We start from the raw sequence: 21,780 nt of genomic DNA, 5'->3' as shown, positions 1-21,780 counted from the left end.
TAAAGAAGAAACGCAATAATCATTAATTCGATATTAAAAGACTGGGTTCGCTGAAACTGACTAAGCGGTTCAGCCATAACGATAATTTTACTAGGCCTCGCTGGTTTGTTTTGGATTTCTTGGGACCTCTGGAAGGCCTATGAGAAGGTGGAGGCAAATGTCTTCTTCTTTTAAAGGAAGAATTAAACAGTGCATTAAAAATTAATCCCCATTCTACTCTTCTCGAAAAGGAATCCAAAGTGGTCTGAGCGTTCAGTAGCAAAGATTTTTTCGCCCCTTTTGTATCTCATCTTTCAACACGTCCCAAATGTCGGTCATTTATCTTAGTCGGAGACGGGTGGAATCGTAAATGATTTACTCCAAGGAATTGTTGCTGTAGTTGTTGGGATGTGCGTGTATTTTAAAAAGCACCCCGAAATCTCCAGCGGAATAATAAATAGGAATAGTGCATTGGAAATTAGTCCTCGAAATGGTAACCGCAGAAGTTCCTTCTCTCGGTCTCTCGCTCTCGGAAGTTTCGTTTTTATTCCAGAAGAGGAACCTGGATTCTAAATAAAAGCCTCTCTTCTCGGGAACTTTTGCAAGAGAGAGATATATTTATTTTTTGCAAATTGGTTTTTTTAAAAAAACAGTGAATCCAAGAATCTAGAAGCCCGTTAAAGGGTTTGTGCCAAGAGCGAAGGGAAGGCCGTGGAGCATGGGAAAATATAGTATTAAAAGCTCCCTTTAACCTCCATGTTGGAAAAAGAATTCTAAAATTCGCAGTCCTACTCTGGTTATGAGAGAGAACCGGAGAGCCTTTTCTCCTTAGGGTGTATTTCTCCATAGTAGGGCAAAGGCAATTAATAATAATAATAATAATAATAATAATAATAATAATAATAAAAAAAAAAACTGGGGTTCCGGACAACTCTCCAGTTCACAGCAAATTGTTCACTACATTTAGAGCTTCCCCCCTTGAAAAATTAAAGGGGGGAAAATCCTCCACCACGTCAAAGAGAGAGAAAGAAAGCGTTCTAGATGAAAAGGCGAAGGAGAAAGGGGGAGGAAAATAGAAGGGGGAGAATAGCAAAAAGAGGGGGGAAAGGGGGGTAGAAAGAAGGGGAGGGAAGGAGGGGGGAAGAAGAAGAAGAGAGAGAGGGTGAGAGTGAGAGAGAGAGGAGAGAGAGAGAGAGACGCTGCGTGGAAGGAAGCTTAAAGCTTGTGAACTCTTCATGAACCGCGATGCGAGTCATACAGCTATAAATCATGGAGACACGGTCTCCGCCATTCACAAACTGATAGCCTATTTCGGTCCACCTTACCTTAGCCTCTGACGAGAGCAGCGCGGCGAGCAGACATAATATATTTTCGCAGCCAGCAAGCAACGCAATCAATAAGCGAGGAGAGCTCCCCCCATTCCTCTCCCGTGCTGGTTTTTTTTTTTTTTTTAATGTTCAAGGAATATCTAGAGAGAGAAATCCGGTCATAACGCCAAAAGGAGGGGGGACATCTCTATAGGAGCTTACGGTGAGGGATGCTCGGGTCCTCTCTCTCTCTCTCTCTCTCGCCTCTCTCTCTTTCTCAATCCGTTTGGGGAGGAGTGCGGGGGGGGGGGGAAGGTGAGAAGAGGTAGGAACCACAAGATGCTAGACAGCCTTCCAAAGATGTATAGGGAATCCTTTGATTGTGGCTGCCCTATAGTCTTGGTACGCCCTGTTCACGGTTAACAATGGCCTCTGGCTTAACAGCAGAAGGCAAGAGAGGGAGAGAGGGAGAGAGAGGGAGAGAGAGAGAGAGAAAGAGAGAGAGAGGGAGAGAGAGGGAGAGAGAGAGAGAGACAGGGTACAGAGGAGGGGGAAACAGAAAGAATAGCTGACATGAAATCCTCGACAAGGAATGCTTAGACTGAGATTTAAATGACATAATAATAACATCCAGTTATTATTTTTGTTAAACCGGGCAATTTAAAACAAGAAAGCGCGGGAGGGGGAGGGGTTTGAGGGGGGATTCAGGAGAGAGAGATGTAGAGATTTCGTTTCTGGGGGCGGGGGGAACGGAGGGGTGGTTTTTTCCCCCTTCTCCCTCCTGCTTTGGGAGGGCTTGGGCAAACGCCAAGGTTGCTTCCTGACAGCGTCAGGAGTGGAAAGGAAATATGCAAATAGAGAGGTGGCGGACAGAGGCCTAGCAGGATAGCAAAAGCTGTATTGATTCACGTGCTTCGCAATTAGGTGTCAAGTTATGCTAATAAATCTTTGGAACAGAGGCAGATTTTCTTTCTTTCTTTCTTTCTTTCTTTCTTTCTTTCTTTCTCTCTCTCTCTCTCTCTCTCTCTCTCTCTCTCTCTCCCCCCCCCCAATTTCCTTCAGCAGAGCAAGCGCGGCATAACTCTCTCAGACCTCCATTATACCCCACCCTGGCCAAAATGGATTGCATAACCCTCCGATATGACTTAATTATTATGACAAGCATATGCGGAGAGGGGGAGGGAGACGCGGCAAAAAAAGCAACATTTTAAAAACAACAAAACAAACAACAGCTCTTGAGAACATCTCCCTAAAAAGTTTTACAAACCTTCTGGGCGACATGAAAGGGAAAGTTTTAGAAAGTTTATATACTTAACCTGGTTGATTGCTATTGGTTCCCTGAATGCTCACGTTGTGTATGCATTATGGGTTACATTCGAGCACGTCAGACTCGGAGCAGACCTGCTGAAATCTTCAATTAGTAAAAGTCCATTGATGTCAATAGGTCTACTCTGAGTATGGCTTAGTCAGATGCCACCCATAATGCAAGCGTTCACACATAGGAAGGAAGAAGAAAGACTGACTGATCTACATTTCCGGCACCTCTCATCGTGTTGTGCTGAACATTTGGGATGCAAAGTTTCATTCAGTTTATTGGGATTTACTTGCAAGCGACTGTGATTGGGGCAGGAATGTGATAAGTTCACCTGACACAGGGAAGTTATTTAACATTAGATAGATGATAGATAGATGGATAGATAGATAGATAGATGACGTCTCTTTAAGTCACTCAAGATTTATGACCCCCTTCCCTGCTCATAACACAAGGCGCTTTGCTTGCCAAGACAAAAACGTTTTCGCTCTGCTTTTGCTGCTGACCTGAAAGGGAGCTGCCGCTACAAACTGAGTGTGGGAGGAAGAAGTTGAGGTGTCTGCACATTTTTGGGTGCGTGCGTGCAAGGCAGAGGAAGAAGGGAAAAGGAGGGCTATTGTTATTCTCTCCCCCTCCTTCTTTTGCACCTCTACCTTGAAGGGGGTAATTGCTGAATCAAGGGGAAACTGGCATTCAGAAAGGGAGTGGACTCTGGAATTGGCTCATTCCTTTCTTGGGATGTTCTTAGTGCTCCCCATCTTTGAGAATGGTTCTGTTTCGGAAAAACTTTTTCACTTAACTTTTCAGACCTAACTTTGTCTCTCATGCCTAAAATTGCAAGTGACTTTATCCACCCGGACAATGTTACCTTATTCCTGTCCACTTTGGCTTTTTTTATGAGTTATGAAAAGAAATCCTAGATCTGCATGCGATGGTGGGCTATTTTCTGCTTTGGAAGACCATCCTGAGATTGGACGCTCAACTGAACCATGATATTCAAGAAGAACTTCACTGGCAAAACGCGTCCTGTGGAATTCTCCGGGTGAAACTTAGAAGTCTGCTGCTGGACAATAAGTAGTGCCTCCACGGATGGTAAACATAACTTTCAGAAGGGGCAAGCACTTTTATTGGCATAAACATTCCCTTTCTTTTCTTTTTCTTTTAAAAAAACGAATTAGTAGCATTGTGTGAGTATTTAATACTGTCTTTTTGAATTTCCAGGTCTACTGTCCTTTTAGTCCTTCCAAGACTTAAGGCTGCAATCCCATGAGTATATATCTGGGAGTAAAATCCGTTGAATTCAGTGTGGCTTACATCCGAGAAGGATTGCCCTAAATAAGGCTGAAATCTAAAAGCTAGGGAGTAAGTCCCATTGAACATACCAGGTCGTCCTTCTGACTTACATGCTGAGGACTACGATGTATGGAATAGAGGCTCAAAACAAGACCAGGGTAGAAAGCAAATCGATTAACTGCAGAATGTAAAGTATCAAACTTTCTGTTTAAAAAAGAGAGAGAGAGGCCTTGAATAAATCCTTAAGGTCTTTCTGAAACTGGTATGGCGTAGGGGCTGCTGGCAGTGCACTTTAGGACCCACAATAGGTCAGTGGTGTTTTCTTAAAACTCACCAGTTCCTAGGCTGCTAGTCCTGAAGGTATAATGGAGAAGTACAATTTGAAAAAGGAGGGGACCTGTTTAAAAGAGAGAACAAGAGAAAGAGAGGGAAAGAGACATACAGAGAGAGGGGAAGGGGGGGCGTGTTGGACCGTTTAGTAAAAGTCTAGAACGTAAAAACAGACAAGTTTGGGACAGGAGGCAAATAAATCACTTTGGGTAAAAAATAGCCTCCTCCGTTCCATAACACCACTGTCCAAACACTCCTACCGAAGATTCGCCAACAGAACCCAGGTCTTTACCACCGTCGTTCGCTCACTTTAAAAGTTGCCAGCTAACGTTTACATGTGTGTGCTGGGAGTCTACCGAAGTTAAAGATGATGCATGGACACAGAAGAGCCATACTTTAGACGCCCAAGCACGCATTTAGGAGGCATTTCGTTCCGAATATTTCCTAGCAGGCTGGACTGAGAGAGGGTTCTCTTGCCCGATTGGGGAGAGGGTGTTGTTAGCAAGAGGATTTTGATGTTCTCTAACGTTGTTAGGGTACGGTTTCCCGCGGTTGGGGGTGGGGTGGGGAGTTAACGGGTTTATTTTTTCCTGTTGGTGAACCTAATGTCTTTCGATTAAAATAATAGGAATAACCTAACAAGGGAGGAATATCCAGATCCATTTATTTTATTTCTTATATGCTTAGCACGTCGTGGTTTTTAAACTTTGGCAGTATATTCGCGAGGGGCCGGGTCCGAGAGAAGGGAGAAGCAACCCCAGTTCATTTACCTGCAAGTAAGCCTCGCTTATTTTCAAACGAGTACGTGTGTACACAACACACACACACGGGTCTTTCTGAGTCTTTGCAATAGGGCATACACGAACCCAACGCATATAAACAGGGGCTATTGCTCTCAAGTTAAAGCCTGCCGGAGATCCCAACTTTAATCCCACCGAGGTCTAGTAAGATTCAGAAGGGTAGTCAGATGGTGTCTGGCATTCTCATGTGTAGGCGAACAAAATGGGCCGAAGGAGAAAGCGAATTCGCCAAACAATTAACCGAGGATTTGTGGAAGGCGAACTACTTTGAGATTTATCACTGAAGCTTGGGTAAGGTTTTGGTTTAGGGGGGGAAACGAGAGGGAGGGAGAGGGAGAGATCATTTAAAAATATTTTCGTTTGGGGAAACATTCCTTGGCTCTAATAACCCGGTTTTCCGTTCTGAATGCTAATATTATTAATCTGCAATAAAAACGTCCGCTAACCACACACCAACACTCCCCGAACGGTATCCCTGCATGTCGCAGAACCTCTGGAATATAAATCACGCCCGGGAGGCCCCAGCTGCCCCCATCTCAATTCTGCGGCCTTTGGCAATAATTCCAGCTTCATTCCGCCTGCTTCTTGTTGTTCCTAGAGGCGCCCGCCCCTAAGAACGGCCACCGAGCTGGCACCGGGCCACTTATACCACTTGCAATCATCGGTGTGCTATTTCTGGCTCTGAGTTTAAATTATTCGTTCTTTGCATCATAAATAAAGTTGTTGCTTTTTTGTTTGTTTTGTTTCATTGTGAAGTGTTTCTATGTGTGAGAAGTCTAGCAGCTAATAATAATAATAATAATAATAATAATAATAATAATAATATTCTCACGCTTCTAGAACTCAGTGAATAAACCTAGTGGCAGCAAAATGAGGCCAAAGCAAATGAAGGCAGCTTACTAAAACGATTTCTGCTAACCTGCTACTGCTGCCGCAGTACATTAACTACAGTTTGCACGTTCAGCTGCGAGTCATCCAGTTTTGCCTTAGTATGATGATAAGACAGTGAGTGGCATAAAATGCACGTGTGAAGTGGTCCTGAGCACCTTCAGGGAGATGTCATTCCCATCTTTTTAAATCTCGGCTGCTGGCTTTTGGAGGGCAGGGGTAGTGCGCCAGGGAGGTGGGTCACCAAGACAGCCCCATAAGTGGTGTTAGCCGTTGGATAGGGGGCAGAAGTGCAGCAATCCAAGTCTAAAAGACATAAAATCCTACAGGAAAGGGGAAAGTGTCTTCAGGAAGGATAAAACTTCCTCCCCACACACCAAAATCCGTCTATTTTAATGGGGTAAAGTTTCTGCCCAGTACCCACCAAAAAGATGGAAAAGCAGCAAAAAGACAGAAACTCTCTCATTCTAGTGTTTGGTGGTGTTTTCTGGTCTTCTTCGTGTATTTTCTTCAACATAAGGTTTTCTATGTGGCCTGATGGCATTACTTAATGCTGTTGTTATTTATTGCAGAAATACTGTTTTGTCTGTCCATCTGTCTATCCATCCATCCATCGATCCATCCAACCAACCAACCAACCAACCATCGATTACGTTTTTATCTTCCCTTTCTGCTGTGGAAATCAAGGCTACCAGTAGTGGTAGCACATTATGGAATAGGGGCAGGTAACCTCAGACCTTAGGTGGCCCTCTAGATACCTTTACCTGGCCCTTGGGGCTCTCCCCAGGCCACAGCCATCTCTCCAGCCCTGCCTCCCACCCTCCTCAAGTATTCTTGCCGGGCTGGAATGTATTATGGAACTCTGATAATGGCTCTTGCTTGCCTTGGTGGAGGATGAATAAGGGTGAGTGAATGGGTGTAGAAATCAGACATCAACACAAAGGTAACATTTGCATTCATTGCTCCACCCACATTTGTCTCTGGCCCCTCCCAGTACTGGCATGTGGCCTCTGGTTGCCCAGAAGCCAGCGAAAGATGTGGACTGAAAAAGCTTCCCCAAAGCTGTTGTAGGACGAGAAATCTTTATATGGGTCCTTTTGTATAGAAATTCTCTACAAACCTTGTTTATTTTATTTAACATCATTGATGCTTCACTGTAGCTATAGTTGTTTTTAATCTATCTATCCATGTAGTCATCTATGGAATGCATATTTGTGCTTATGGCTCTAAAACTTTGTATAAGTTATATAGACATAGAGCTTCCTGATGGAGGGTTGGGTAAAACCTGTTGTTTATGGCCCTACTATTGGGGAAAGTGAGGTAGCTGCCCCAGACAGTTGATTTTGGGTGTCACAAAAGGGCATCACATTGTTAGTCATGTTATATATTGTTATTGGGTTCTTTTTGTTAGTACTTTCACTTTCTGGGAGTTTTTGTTCTTCCTCTTCTTCTTTTTTACTTCAGCTGCCAAAGCACCCTGACCAATCTTGGGCACCTGACGGGGGTTATACCTGCTGTTATACCTCAGGCGGCAAAATATATTGAGCAAGCCCTATTGTTCTGTCATAAGTGCACAGGGAAATGTTCCCCGGAAGCCAGCAGTACTTACTACAATATTTATCTGTTTTTTTTGTTTTGTTTTAGGGATTTGTATCCTAAGATGTCTTCCCTGGTTACATAGGAGCAGGTTTAAGAGAACTTCAGTTCTAAAGAACTTGGTTTGGGTGCAAGTGCATGTGACTTAACGAAATTCACATCCAAATAAGTGTGCGATTAACATTCTCCCTCCTCCTCCTCCTTAATCCTCTCATAGCCACACGTGCACGCAAACTCTACCCATGCGCCGACTCAGGATAAAGCAGCATCTCTCTATCCGATTGTTTCCCTTGATGGATTGTAACTCTTTCTCCCCCACGACCTTTGGTTTAGAAGCCTAATAACTCACCGGATTAATGGTCAATCAACGGAAGTAGCTTTAAATTGCCTCCAAAGTATAAAACATAAACAACAACACCAGCCAAAAGGGGGAAGGAAAGAGAGAACCCCCCCCACAATCCCAGTCTGTTTTGTGCTCCACCCTCTTGGGGGGACACTTTGTCTTGTGTAAGTGGTCCCTGGGTCTTGTTCTGCAGTTGGGGCGGCAAGAGAGGGGAGGCGTGGGCGCGCTTGACTAGTACGGAACAGTCCAGCACACATTTAAAAAGGAGGAAGACCAGAGAACCTGAGTAACTCTCCCCAAGCAGAAACGTGCATCTGGATTTCCATGGAAACTACATTTTCAAGGGGATTTGCTACCAGGGAACGTGTTTCGTATCAAATGCGAGGGTTTTCTTCTCTAAGCACAGGGACAACCTGACCACAAGCTGATTCTGAATGCTATTTACTGCTAAGGCTGCAATCCTATGCGGTTACCTGAAAGTAAGAGCCACTGGACACCATAGGACCTTGTCTTTCTTTCGAATTATGAAATAAAGGACTGAACCATACTTTCACGACGTGACCATTTTCAAATTTCTCTTTCTGTGTTTTCTTAAAATACTTAGACCTCGCACCTTACTGTTCCCACCTGATTAACTTCACGCTGGCAAACTTATTAGGTTCTTGCTACCGAGTTTTATTACTTGGATCTATGTGTTCCGGGGAAAAAGGAGAAAAAACCGGGAAGGAGGAAAAGGGGAGAATGGATGGCATTCAAGGAAGCTTTACTTAGAGTAGTCCCATTAAAAGTAATGGGCCTAACTTAGTCATATCCCTTAATTTCCATGGACGTACTCTGAGTAAAACTTAGTTGAGTAGCAACCAATCTTTTTTGCAGCTTCTATACGCGACACCCTGCGGTCCCTCCTTCACCCTCCTCCTCCTCCCCCCCCCCATTCAAATTTTCAGCGTTGTTATCTCTTCCTGGCCGGAGATAACCGTGGGAGCAGGCCGAAGCACTTCCTGGTTTACTAGAAAGCTGCTCTGAGCTGGCGTGGAGGAGGCCCAGTTCAACGCCCACTCTCGACCTCTTAATAGCAGCGTCAATTGGGAGAAAACAGCGCTTCCCTGGGAGCCCGTGTAGCGTTTTTGAAAACCTTACTTCCGCATAATTTCTGCAGAACGTCATTCAGGGCAAATAAAACTTGATTAGCTCCTCAGCAACGCTGCAATTTTAGTCGTGCTTACTAGGAATTCAGTAGGACTTACTTCCACGTAAACATATTTAAGGCCTTGGCTATTTGTCCTAGCTGGGAAGTGGATTGTGTGGTGGATGGGGACTACAGTGAAGACTCCACCCCTCTTCATTGATTTACCGCGCAATCCTATGCATGTTTACTCCGGAGCAAATTCCCACTGATTTCAATAGTCCAAGGGAAGATTTGGACTAATAGAAGATAGTCTAAGGGAAGATTTGGACTAGGGGAAGATTGCAGCTTCAAGCAAGTGATAAATGTAATGAAGACAGTTTGCTTGCTGGTGGAGCGGGTGGCGTCGTCAATAAGTTTCAGATAATCTCTCTTTTGGCATGAAAATACACTATTCAGAGTCACGCATGCAAAAAGGGAGAGGAAACGGGTGAGAAAACAGATTCCTATCCATGCGCATCACTTCTATCCTTCAGCCTTTTGGGCTTCTTTGGAGGTCAGTGGCCTGGAGAGCAGACCGTGATCTCAACCAGTAGAACGCAGATCTCACCCCGTTAAAGAAAAGCGGGGGAGCCAAGCTATAATTCTCTCAGTTCACAACTTTTAAATTTAGAATCCACTTACTTCTGTCTGGGAAGGAAGATGACGATTGGATACCACAGAGCGAAATTGCGCCTACAAGAAAGGAGAAAGGAAAATATTTTCAGGCAAGGCGAAGGCTTCCCTTCTGAGGTTGCAGCTAGCTATTCTTATATTGGAAACTTGCCAAATGGCAAAAAAGGCAGGCAAATACCCGAGTTCTAGTCAAACTTTATGGAGCTGGAGTGTCCCCCCTCCCCTTTCCTTCACTTCGAGTTCCGTCATAACATCATAAAGTTCGAGAAGGGGGTGGGAGTTAAAATATATAACCACAACAAGCGGAGTCATCTACCATCACTAACTTTGGGCGGGGGAGCGGGAGGAGCGAAAAGAGGGACACAATCCTCCTTGGCATTTTGGTTCTGCTTCATACACAAGGAGGCTGGCGGTACAGAGTGGCTTACTGTATGGTAGCAGATATTGCTAAGAACCTGCTGTCAGAGACTGCGCAATTTGGGTGTTCTGTGAAGCGCTCAGCACACTATTGGCGCTTGTAATTGCCCAGCAGCCGCGGTACTGGAAGGTGCCATGAATGGTAATAAACAGGTTTACATAATTAATAGGCAGGAAAAGACTGAAAGGGTAGGATGGTATGAGAGAGACAGGCAGGGAGAACAGATAAGCACTCCTCTCCTATACAGTGGTACCTCGGGTTACATACGCTTCAGGTTACACACTCCGCTAACCCAGAAATAGTGCTTCAGGTTCAGAACAGAAATCGTGCTCCAGCGGCGCGGCGGCAGCAGGAGGCCCCATTAGCTAAAGTGGTGCTTCAGGTTAAGAACAGTTTCAGGTTAAGAACGGACCTCCAGAACGAATTAAGTACTTAACTTGAGGTACCACTGTACAGGGATAACCTATTGGTCTCTAGCCATTTACTGTAAAAGCATCTCTTTGCATTGAAAGACACCATCTCAAACCCGTTTGAAGGTGGCTATCTGCTCTTTTTATCTCAAAGTAGTTTCCTCCTGCTTGCACCCCCGTCTCTATTTGGGGATGCTAGCCATCTCCATGGAGCTAAGTTGCAGTACAATTAGTGGGACTTGATTCCACGTAGAGGCGTGTAGGATTGGGAATGCCATTCTGTTGCGTTTTCTTCATCCACCCTTAGATATATTAGGTTTCACATATTAACCAGCCGTTTCCTTGTCCCGTTTCCTGCTTTGCTGAAACCCTCCAAGGCTCTTTGATCTATGGCATTCATCAGCATACCTAAAGGCTAATTGGGACTTAGGCATCCATAACAGACGGGCATAGAGCTGAAGCCTAGAGTTAATTTTTAATTGCAAGATGAAGAATTGTGAAAGCGGCCAATGTTTAACAGGCCCTCAAAAGCAGTATTGTGGGACATGACTTAGAGCTTTGGTTTTAAGTCATTGCTTGGGATGGGGATGTGCTTGCAGATCTACTTGTAAATGCAAGGACTTGACACATTCAAAAATGCGTTTTGGAAATTCGCAATCATTATATTATAAACCATGGGCCAAATAGCCTTCTCTCTCTCGTTCGCTCTCCAATTCCCAAAGAGGTAGGTAGCATGATGAATAGCTGATAGGGAACCAGCATCCTTGCTCTTTCTGAAGACAGACGTTTCCGATCTGGTGGGTTATCGGAGGCAAGTGGTTTGGTATTTGGTGCTGCATTCATTAAAATCTGACCACAGTCTAGATAGATCCTCAATGCTGTAATGGAACCTTGCTGAAGTCCAAGAGGCTCCTTGTGGTTCTTTGGCACGTCGCTACCTAAACTGTCCTAATTAAGATAATTAAAATAACAACAGCAACCCAACATGATTCCCATAGAAGTTGCCCAGAGAATGCCAACTGAGTTTGTTTTCGAACTGGTGGAAAACAACATCTGAATTAAAGAAGCAGCCACTCCATTAATATCAATTTCCTTCAATGAAAACTTTGGTTCTTCATCAAGTTGATGATTTATGATAAAATCGATTAAATTAGGGTCACTTAAGGGCCTTGTGGTTTCCTCTTGGATTTCATCTGTCAACGCATCAAGCAGTTTTTTTTTAATCAAGTTTAGCTGGAGGCTAGTATGGAAGATGATTCTGGAGCTGAGGAAATTTAATGCAAAGCAATTTTCAGGGAAGGGAGGCGCTCAGAGAGCAGAGTTCTTGCTCTCTTCCAATATGGCATTACTTTGCCGGAGGAAATATTAGACATTGGGGTGGTGTTTTGTTTGTTTTTAATAAAAAATAGTGTACGTTTATAGCTGGGGTATGGTCCCAGGAACTGAGTTATTAACATCGCCATCCTGAACTCAGAACATATTTGTACTGTCAGCAACAGTGGCTTTATCTATTTCACCCTCCCCCCTTTTATTTTTTATTTTTTGGTGTGTAAGTTTGACTGTAACCTCTGCTTCCCGAAGACTCAGCAGAATGAAAAAGCCCTGGCTTCCTAACATAAGAAGAATTCTTATGTCAGATGCAATTGTAAGGAACAAGGAAAGAAGAAAGGAAGGACCAGTTTGATGGAAGAGTCCCTTCCCTCCTTTGGTCTAAGAGCATTAAAAACATTTTTAAAAAACAAAAACAAAAAGAAGTACAGCCATTCAAGTGTAAGAGAAATTTGCCCTTTATTTCTATAGAATGTGGACTGTATTCTTTACCATGAAACTCTGGAAGGAATAAAATAGTCCAAATAGTCCATGTTTACCTGGAAGAAACTGCCTTGAGTTCGGTTGGACTCACTCCTCTCTGCTATAGGATTGCAATCAGGTAGCCCGATTCTATGCATTGTTTCTCTGAGATAAACCCCATAGTGCAATCTTATACATGTCTACTCAGAAGCAAGTCCTACTGAGTTCAGTGGAGGTTACTCCTCTTTAGTGAGTATAGCACTGCAGCCTCGTTGTGTTCGGTGGGGTTTGAGTCCAGGTTAAGGGTGCACCCCCAGATTTTGCAAAGGCCAAACAATGCGTGCATTGCTAGATATGATGGCGAGGACAAACAAGCTGGTAAGATGTCTCAGTCTCTGAAAGACTAAGGCGGTCCCCTACAAGGTAAAACCGCAAGCTTTGTTTTACATTGCTGGTTCTGTGGAGACTTAACACTGCTTGCTTCACACACCGGTAAGATATTTGTTAACTACAACTCACAAACATAAAAGAAACGGGGGGGGGGAGGAGAGAGGGAGAAAAGGGAAGGGATACAGATTTGGTCTTCTAGGAAAAGGCTGGTCGTGACAGGAGCCACCTCAAATAAACACAACTTTCTCAACACCATAAATCACATCTCTCTGTTTAACACCAGGCTTCCCCTCCCTTAAAGAAGCGTTTGTAGTTTTCCCTTTCAAACAACCCAGAGGCGTTAAACCTTTAACAAATGTGGCCTGGGAGGGGCGGCAAGCGCGGAGGGGGGACCTATTTGGTCCAAACATCAGGTTTGGAAGAAGCAACCTGCCTCCCCTTTGTTTTATTTGCATTGGACTCCCAGTATCCAACCATTATCAGGAGATCATTAATATTATTTGTTTACTATATCCCAGCCTTTTCTGGTCAAGCTACAGGACTAGTTTCTGAGAGTGGTGGTGATGTTTTGGGGAGGGGGGGGCTGTGCTTCAAGCTAGAACTCCAGCGGACCAATGGACGCCTTCCCAAGCTTTGTCAGAGCTATTAATTAAATCTCAACGGCCCCCGGAATTTCCTATGCTAGGATCAGACGACGTTGTATAGTGGTTTGGGATTTGTTTTGATCTGTCTTGTAATTTCTTTTATTATTATTATTATCATTATTTTTATTAATCCCTCTTACCTGCAGCGATTCTCAACCAAACGACTTCAGCGGGAAGATCGAAGGCGGCTCACGAGGTTCAGAGGAACTCGAAGGAAGCCAGTTTGGGAGAAGGAGACAGAGAGACAGAGAAGAACTACTTGACTGTAGCTCTGTAGATTTTGCTGCTAAGGTTTGTCTTGAGGCTTTTTTGGGGGGTCGGTTTTTCCACCGCAAGGAAGCTTTGATTTTTTTGATTATTTTTTGAGGAACGGGGGCGGGGGCCCTCTCTTGGATTCCAACTTGGCGGAAGGAAAAATACAATGGTTTCCGAGACACGGAGGGAGAGCAAAAATAATAATGAAATAAAGATATTCTGCAGCAAGACGAAGACACGGAATACTTTTTCACGGGACAACAATGCTCTCTCCCTCTGCCACCCCCCTCCACCTCCGAAAAGGAGGAGGAAAGCCTCTCTCGTTTCTAAGCGAGGCTGTTTCTCTTTATAAAGACTTAAAAATGTTGCAAGAGGGGGGATCCTACTGACTGACAAGAGGTGCCAGATAGAGAGGGACCAAATGGATTCTGGTTTTAAAAGACCAACAGGAATTGGCTGGTTCTCAACGTCAGGATACGAAATTGATTCCATATGTCCTCCCCCCCCCCTTCTCTTCCTCAGCAGTCTCTCACGCGGGGAATAAAAAAGGATCGAAAAAGAGCAAAGGCTAACTGAGATATCTCTCTTTGTTAAAATAAAATAAAAATAAAATAAAAACCAAGAGGGTTCAAATAAAATGTTGTTACTGTTGGCTGTTTTAAATAGCAAATCGCTCCGGGTTTTATGCTTAAACACGGAAAGGTAAGGAGCTGAGAAAAGGTCATTGCGAATGGAAACGGCCTTGCATGACATTTTAACGTGGTCTTTAGCAAAATCTCCGTCTATCCACCCAGGCATCTTTCCCCCTGTTCTTAGATCTTTGCCAAACGTGGCGTGCCTTCCTCCAGCTTTAATTCCATCCATTAATCCATTAATCTATTATATTTTTCGTATCCCCCCCCCCGTTCCTTTTCTACAAGTAACCCATCTCAACCCTTGCTGGTGTCTTCACTTTTCACCCTTTCCATCATCCCTTGTTTTATCGTCTATATCCTAGATGTCTTCCTGTCCCGCTATTATGTGTGAATCTCCCTCCCTTTCTACCTGGCACCACGATCTGGCAAAGATTGGCCTGGAATTGCTGGCTTTTGCGCTGAAAGTCGTTTGAGATCGGTAGCCTTTGGGTGGTAGCAGAGCCAGGAACAAAGGAATAAATTCACGTGGAATCTGGAGGCGGCCTCCCCCTCCTCATCCCACGCTATCTACAGTTGCCTGCAGCTGGCGCTGGGTCCTGTCTGGAAACCAAGCGCTCAGGGACACTGGCCTTTTAACAAAGAACGAGCCCTTTTTGGTAAAGCTAGGTCGCTTTAGCCTTCGGTTTTTCCTGTGCTAGGGATTCCCACGTCGCGTCCATTTTTGGAACCCATCCGGTGTGAACATGGTCCCTTTTTCATTCATGCCTGGCTGATCTGCCCTTTCAACATGTCTCCCGGAGTTTTCTGACCCCCTGAGAATAGCTAATAGCCGAAGGTTTTTTTATTTATTTATTTAAAAAGAAATGCATCCCCACAATATGACATGAAATAACATTCTCCTTTTATAAAGGGCCAGTTCTACGCTTCAGAACGCCTGCGCGGGTACGCGCTGGGGTTGTGCGCGCACATGTCTATCCAGTTTATGGTCTTGGAAATGCTTATTCGGAAGGGAGTCCCATGTTGTTCAATGGACTGGCTTCGTCCTACGGCATGGGTTAGTATTGCAGCGTTTTAGCACGCGTTTAAATTTGATAATTCCCAGCCAGACACCAACATTTTCTTACTATTTGCCTTTCTTCAACAAGGAAGCAGAGGGAGGTGAACGAAACCCTGATTCCAAGCGCTTGTGGTCCCTCTGAAAAAGTCTAGCAGTGGACGTATTTCCTCTCTTCCCTTCTCCACCCCGCCTCGTTTTGTTTTCAGTAATCCTTGCTGAAAGTGGACACGTTGCAGAAACTGCATTTTTTTTAACGTCTGTGACATTTTTATCTCCAGAGTTCTCGAAAATAAGATAAACGCCTGCATTATTTTAACCAACTGTCCTTTTTTCTTTTAAATAGCAAATTCGTCGAGGAGACCCACATAACATTACCCGAAAGTAAATTCCATTGATTTCAATTTCCAGCAATCCATTCCCCAAATGATTTCAGTGTGCACCCCAATTCTAATGTCTAGTGGAGGGAAATACAGGGGAAGTTCTCTTGCCAAATCTCATTGAAATGAATGGGAACCTTCATCTCAAGGAGAGGTGCTCAGGAGACCTTCCCAGTGGATTCTACACAGCATATTTTAGCGTTGCAGCCACTGCTCGAACTTGCCACCCCATTCACTGTTTTCTAACACCACAGCACCCCTAAATGCATAATGTAATCCAAAGTACACAAAATCTGTTCTGCTTATAACATGATAAATGTAATGACTCAATTATATTTATATTTATCACGAGAGCATTATATGAGGCAAAGTAATCTGCCCTCCCCTCCGGTACCTGAATCTGACGTTACTTGAAAATGTCTCACTGAAACGATTAGAATTCATTTATTTTCATTTCAGTGGAATTTGCGCAGGAGACCTTCTTGTTGGCTCACGCCCAATGAATTTATGAATGGTACATAGCTGTATACTGTTATATTCTGCCTTACACCGATGTTATTATATTCATTGCGCGGCAGTCTGCTCCACTTAAATGAATGGGGTTCGCTTACATAGAGGGCTGTGTATATTCCAGATGTCAGATCTACTAGTTGGCCTAACTTTAGTCATGAAATTTATGTAGCCCTACTTGGATGTAAGGTCCTTTATGGATAGTAAATCAACACACACTCGACTCCATTGCGCTGAAAATAAAGTAGCCACTGCGCTCCAAAGTTAATCAATCTAGTGGCCCAATCCTAAACAGATTTACTTAGAAGTAAATTTACTTAGAAGTGTTACATCCAGAATATACCCATATAGTTAACTAGCGGGGTATAAATGCATTTAAACTCGGGCTGCCCGGGTTGTTTCATTGAGTTTGGATTTGCTTGCCTAGCCGTCAGGGATACTGATTTGCAGAACGGGAACTTTATCGGTATGCTTTCGCGAGCTAGCGTGACTCTTCCCTTTTCTAGCGAACAGAGCCTTTCCTTTCTTTTTCTTTTCTTTTTTTCTTTTTTTCTTTTTTTCTTTTCTTCTTTTTCTTTTCCTTTTGTTTTTTTTTTTTTCTTTTTTCTTTTCTTTTGTTTTTTTTTTCCTTTTTTTTTTTTCTTTTTCCTTTTTTTTCCTTTTTTCTTCTTTTCCTTTTTTTTTTTTCCTTTTTTTTCTTTTCTCTTTTTCCGTTTTCTTCCTTCTTTTTTCCTTTCTTCCCTTTTTTTTCCTTTTTTTCTTTTTCCTTTTTTCCTCTTCTTCTTTTTTTTTTTTTCTCTTTTTTCCTTTTTTTTCTTTTTTTTTCTTCTTTCGCCTTAAAATTTTATAACCCTTTGTAAAAATGATCACTCGGGATAAACCGATTAGTGGTGCACGGAGACAGAATCTTTGGCAGTTCACAGCAAAGGAACCTTTTGCGTACAGTTTATTGGAGTGCACATTGCATTGGCAATGTATCGGTAATACAACATTCCCTCCACTAGCAGTATAATCCTAGGCATGTCTACTCAGGAGTAAGTCCAGTGGGACTTATTCCCAGGTAAGGGTCTACAGGGTTGAAGCCTTATGCTATTCCAGAGGGGCAGACATGTTAATTGGAACAAAGAGCACCATAGTTATTCTAAGTTAGCATATGTACCACAGCATTTTCGTGGACTGTACTCCACGGAAACTTTTGATATAACCAATGTGCTAGCTCAGGAGTAGGGAACGTCCAGATGTTGCTGGACTACAGCTCCCATCATCTCTGACTATTGGCCACGCTGTCTGGGGCTGATGGGAGTTGTAGTCCCAACAACATCTGGAGGGCCACGGGTTCCCCAGCTCTCTGTTTAGCCTTTAAGGTGCCACAGGGTTTTTTTAATGTTGTTTTCCCCCTTAGGCAGTGAATGCTGGAATTTCTCTCATTGTTCCCCCCAGGTTGTCTGCCAGTTAGACTAGGTGTCATCGGATTACTGATAGCAACCCGATTCTTCTAGAATTCACTAAACCAGGGTGAAGTTACCCACAGAAGTCAATGGCTTAAAAAATAAAGCGGAAGTGGAGTAGCCCTAACTAGCGAATATCTGTCTGTCTGTCTGTCTGTCTGTTTCGCTCTTCCTGAGAGCTCCTCCCTGTGGCCTCCAAGGTTCTCCCATCCACACAACAACCCTATGAGGTAGGGAAGCTGAGAGGGAGACCGCTCAGCAGGCTTAAGTGGAGATTTGAACCTGGATCTGCGCTTTTCTCATTCCGCTACTCTAACCACTACACCACACCAGCTGTTAGGGTGAAAACTGGTACTGGCGGGGGGAGGGGTTGGTTAGTTGAGATTTCGATTTCAATTGACTGTTGTTGTTTCATTTATAATATATATCCGTAGTGTTGTTCCATGGTTTGGAAGATTGTGGGAGGGAAGGAATGTTGCTGCAACTTACTTTGAGCTTAGGAAAAGAGATACATGCAGAATATAAAGAAAATGAAGGCTCATTCATCAGTTGATTTTTAAAATGGTGGGAACTGCGCATAAGGCTGAGATCCCAAGTACGGTTACTGCACAAAAATGTAATCGGTACCAATGAGAACTGTTTCCAGATAAAACAGATATAGAATTTAGGAAGCTGAGTTCTGGATTGGCAAAATCCAAGAGTGAGTTCGCCTTCATGGGTCCAACTGGAATTTAAAGGCGATGTGGAGCCAGAAATCATATAAAGCAAACTATACTTTTTCTATTCAAAAAACAAAAGCTTTCCCCTCTATTAGGCCTATTCACTTGGTTGATCAAGAAGGAAGTTCTCCAGTGGACGCAAGACCCATTCAAGAGGTCTCCATTCGTTTTAATGGTGCTCGCTGAGCTTCACGCTGGATTTCACCGCCACAGATTTCTCTGTGGATAAAGCACTTGTGAGGGGAAATATAAGAAAGGAAACTCCCGTTTCGTGAATAGATTTGAATTCTGACGTGACGATGACAGGAAAAGAAACTTGCAACTAAGTAGCAGAAGCAATTTCGAAGTGTGTGTGGGAGGAATAATCAATATATTAGAGAGGGTCTGAAATATTATTTATCTCATTCCTACGTTTATCATCCGCAGCAATATTGCTAATCTTCTGAGATATTGGAGATCAACCGTGTTAATAAAGAAATATGCACAGAACACAAAACGAAAAGTGCAACGATTTTTTTTGCACATTCTGATACAGCTTGTAGAAAAGTACTCCGGCAGCAAAGTTATTATATTACCTCGATCGATGAATAGACCGATAATGAACACAAATGGGGAAATGTGTTATGATTTAATGAAGCCGGGTCTTCAGCAAATACAAAGATCTAGGCTAGGGGGAAACTGATGTGGTCTTCTTTGAGGAAGGGAAGCAACGGAGAGAGTGTAAGGTCGATGTGCAGGGGAGCATCGGAAGGAAACGATACAATGGTAAGAAGGAAAGGAATAGAGAGGGAGAAGGATAGAGAAAGAAGTATACGACTGGTTTGAAGAATCACAACGAAAGAATAGAAAGGTAAAAGGAATGTCCAGACCGCGACTAGTAGTGTTGCTGCGGCTGCTGTCGTCGTCCTTATATTATCTCACATTGTGTCAGGCGCTGGACGTTTTCAGCACCTCTCGCACATTCACTTATGACAAACACAGCTGTATCGAGTTTCTAGTTGGCACAGTCCAACGAGAAGCTCTCCAACCCCATTGAAACAAACAAGAGCTACGCCAGAGCCCCCATAGGACTCCTTCAGTGGATCAGGACCCTCTTCATTTGAAAGTAAAGTCCACCGAAATTTAGAAGGCATTCCTTACAAAGCCAAAGAGTTGTATTCAGTGTTCATCCTACTCGAGAGTAGAGCCACTGCAATTAACAGCCAACGTCGGTCTGCTGATTTCAATAGGTCTGCTCTCAGTAGAACTTAGCTGCATATAACTCTATGTGCTTAGGGTTACCCTACTGCTGAAATCATTTCTCTTTCCCGGGTGTGCGGAAGCCTTTTTTACACCACCACCATTTATGTTCCTGCGAGGTCCGGACCCAGAGTTCCCCCCCGCAAGGACTTGGGAAGTTTGTGTCCAGAAAGGGTGAGAGGATGGGAGCGATCCTGTTTCCCGCACATTGCTTCCCCATCCCACCTCTCTAATCACACCCACCAACATTCAAGAGCCCCTTTCAGAAGCAAAGAGGAGAGGGGGGCTTGGACGCTGGGGGTTCCCCCTGCAGAACCCGTATCACGATGGAATCTGGGCCAGGGTGATTTAACAGGGGAGAGGATATTAATAATGCCACGTCCATATGTTTAGGGTACAGTATTATGTGATTTTCTAAAAACAACTAGGATATATTCCCCCCTTTCTTTTCTCCTTCGTGTATCCCTCCCCAACTCACTCCCCCCTAAATCTTTCTTTTTTCCTTCCACCCATCCTTCCATCCTTCCATCTTTCCTTCTATATGAGTTTGGATGGATGAAAACCATCCATCCAAACCCATATATGCAAAGGAAAGGGAAGTGTCTCTTGATTAAAATCTCAAGGAAGGAAGGAAGGAAGGAAGGAAAGAAAGAAAGAAAGAAAGAAAGAAAGAAAGAAAGAAAGAAAGAGACTCTTGGCTTTTCCCCTGGGCTCTTCGAAGCCCCCTCCTTGTCGCCATTCATATTTAATGAAAATCACCATGTTGGTCTAATTGCACTACATAAAGGTTTACACTAGCAGACAGGGTAAAATAGCAGCACTCGGGGCGGCGTTAGAAACTCCGCTGGTTAGCAAAGGAGACAACGAGTCTTCTTCAGCTAAGTATCCTGAGAGGTTTCCATCTTCCCTTGGACTTGCCTGTCAGCTCTGTGCGCTCCCTGCCTATTGCAAGTTGTGCTATTGTTTCTAACTGAGGAATCGCCCAGCCTGACTTTCACCTTCCAGCTCTTTGAAGCGCCTCACTTTCTCGATCCAGCTAGGACTGGGGGACTGCCGATTCCTAGCATGAGCTGGACCTTCCCGCCCCCAACTTCTGAGACCTTTTGTATTTCACAAAGGGCAACCCTTGGCGCCCTTCGCCCCGAAGCTCTCCTTGCCTTACACGGCATCTTTAACCTCCAGCGCCTTCCCTTCCTCAACCAGCTGCCAAAGACTACCACGACCGGTTATTTCAAGAGCTGCACCATCCACTAGTGGCGAATTTTGCAGCCCCTGAATTTCTTGAGGACCTGCGGCTCTGCGCCCCCACCTCCCTCCACCCCGCCTCTTACAACCGAGTGTCACATTGCCTCCAAGCACAAAATAACACACACAAACACACAAACCTCAATAGGTTAAGTGTAGCACAAAAGAATCAGGACGAAAAGAAGTACATTGCAGCAGACTTTAGAGTTATCACTGCCATTGACTTTGCTTACATGCTAAATAAGACCGTGGCAACTTCAATGAAATGCCGTTTGATATACAAAATTACCAAGCGTTCCCCCCAGGAAATCTGTCTGTCTACTCAGCCAGCCAGCCACCTTCTACTTTCCTACTAAGCCAGTTTATAAAGTGCCTCTGCTACCCATAAAGCCCGCTTTATGATGGGAAACCTGTCCTTATTATGGAATCCACAGTATCACCCATCTCCAACGCTCCAAGAAAGCGAAACAAAATTCAAAAGCAAGCGAAAATCCTTAAATAATAATAGCATTCCTGTTTCAGATAAGTACATAAGTAGACTTGCGGGGGGGGGGGTAGAGGGGAGGCCCCCCAAACCAGAGTTCCTGCTGGGTGTCCTATTGTTCTGTCATCATTGGGTATCTACCACAGGTTTGAGAAGTGACGCCTATTGTTCTACTGTAGCCTCAAATGAGAAACTTAAACAAAACAAAACACACAGAGAGCTCCTTTCACTCAACTCGAATCAATCGTCTCAACTGAGTGCGTTTTTTGGTACACTTCAGACACAGGCAAAATTAACATCTCAGTCTGTCTTCCAATGTCCTTCGCTGAAGAGGTGACTACTTTATTCATTCGTTTATTTTTAATCAACATGAACAACACAATACGCCTATCGCCTGGATTTCCCACACGTGAAATATGGCTTTAGGCAATATCCACAGGGAAGTTCTCCGTCGTGTGCTCCGTTAAGGGGAGCTGCGGAAGAGCACGGGCAAGAAAATCTCCCGGTGG

At 44.0% G+C, this 21,780-nt stretch overlaps 1 protein-coding gene across 7 annotated transcripts in view; it reads right to left on the bottom strand.

Moving 5' to 3' along the window:
- The window catches only part of HOXB3 (homeobox B3), a 63,723-nt gene that overhangs the window by 9,446 nt on the left and 32,497 nt on the right, over positions 1-21,780 (bottom strand). For 3 of the 7 annotated variants that reach the window (XM_053360532.1, XM_053360526.1, XM_053360530.1), the window contains exon 2: positions 9,659-9,709. The exons of 1 other annotated variant lie outside the window; for it this stretch is intronic. The gene's annotated coding sequence lies outside the window, so the exon portion shown is untranslated. Of the gene's footprint in view, positions 1-1,304; positions 1,448-4,225; positions 4,289-9,658; positions 9,710-13,442; positions 13,543-21,780 lie in introns of those variants that run through there. 3 more of the 7 variants (XM_053360528.1, XM_053360527.1, XM_053360529.1) reach the window with 3 other exon arrangements.

The sequence above is a fragment of the Podarcis raffonei genome, chromosome 13 (genome assembly GCF_027172205.1).
Source record: "Podarcis raffonei isolate rPodRaf1 chromosome 13, rPodRaf1.pri, whole genome shotgun sequence".
Taxonomy (NCBI): domain Eukaryota; kingdom Metazoa; phylum Chordata; class Lepidosauria; order Squamata; family Lacertidae; genus Podarcis; species Podarcis raffonei.
This window is presented reverse-complemented; position numbering and strand designations above follow the sequence as displayed.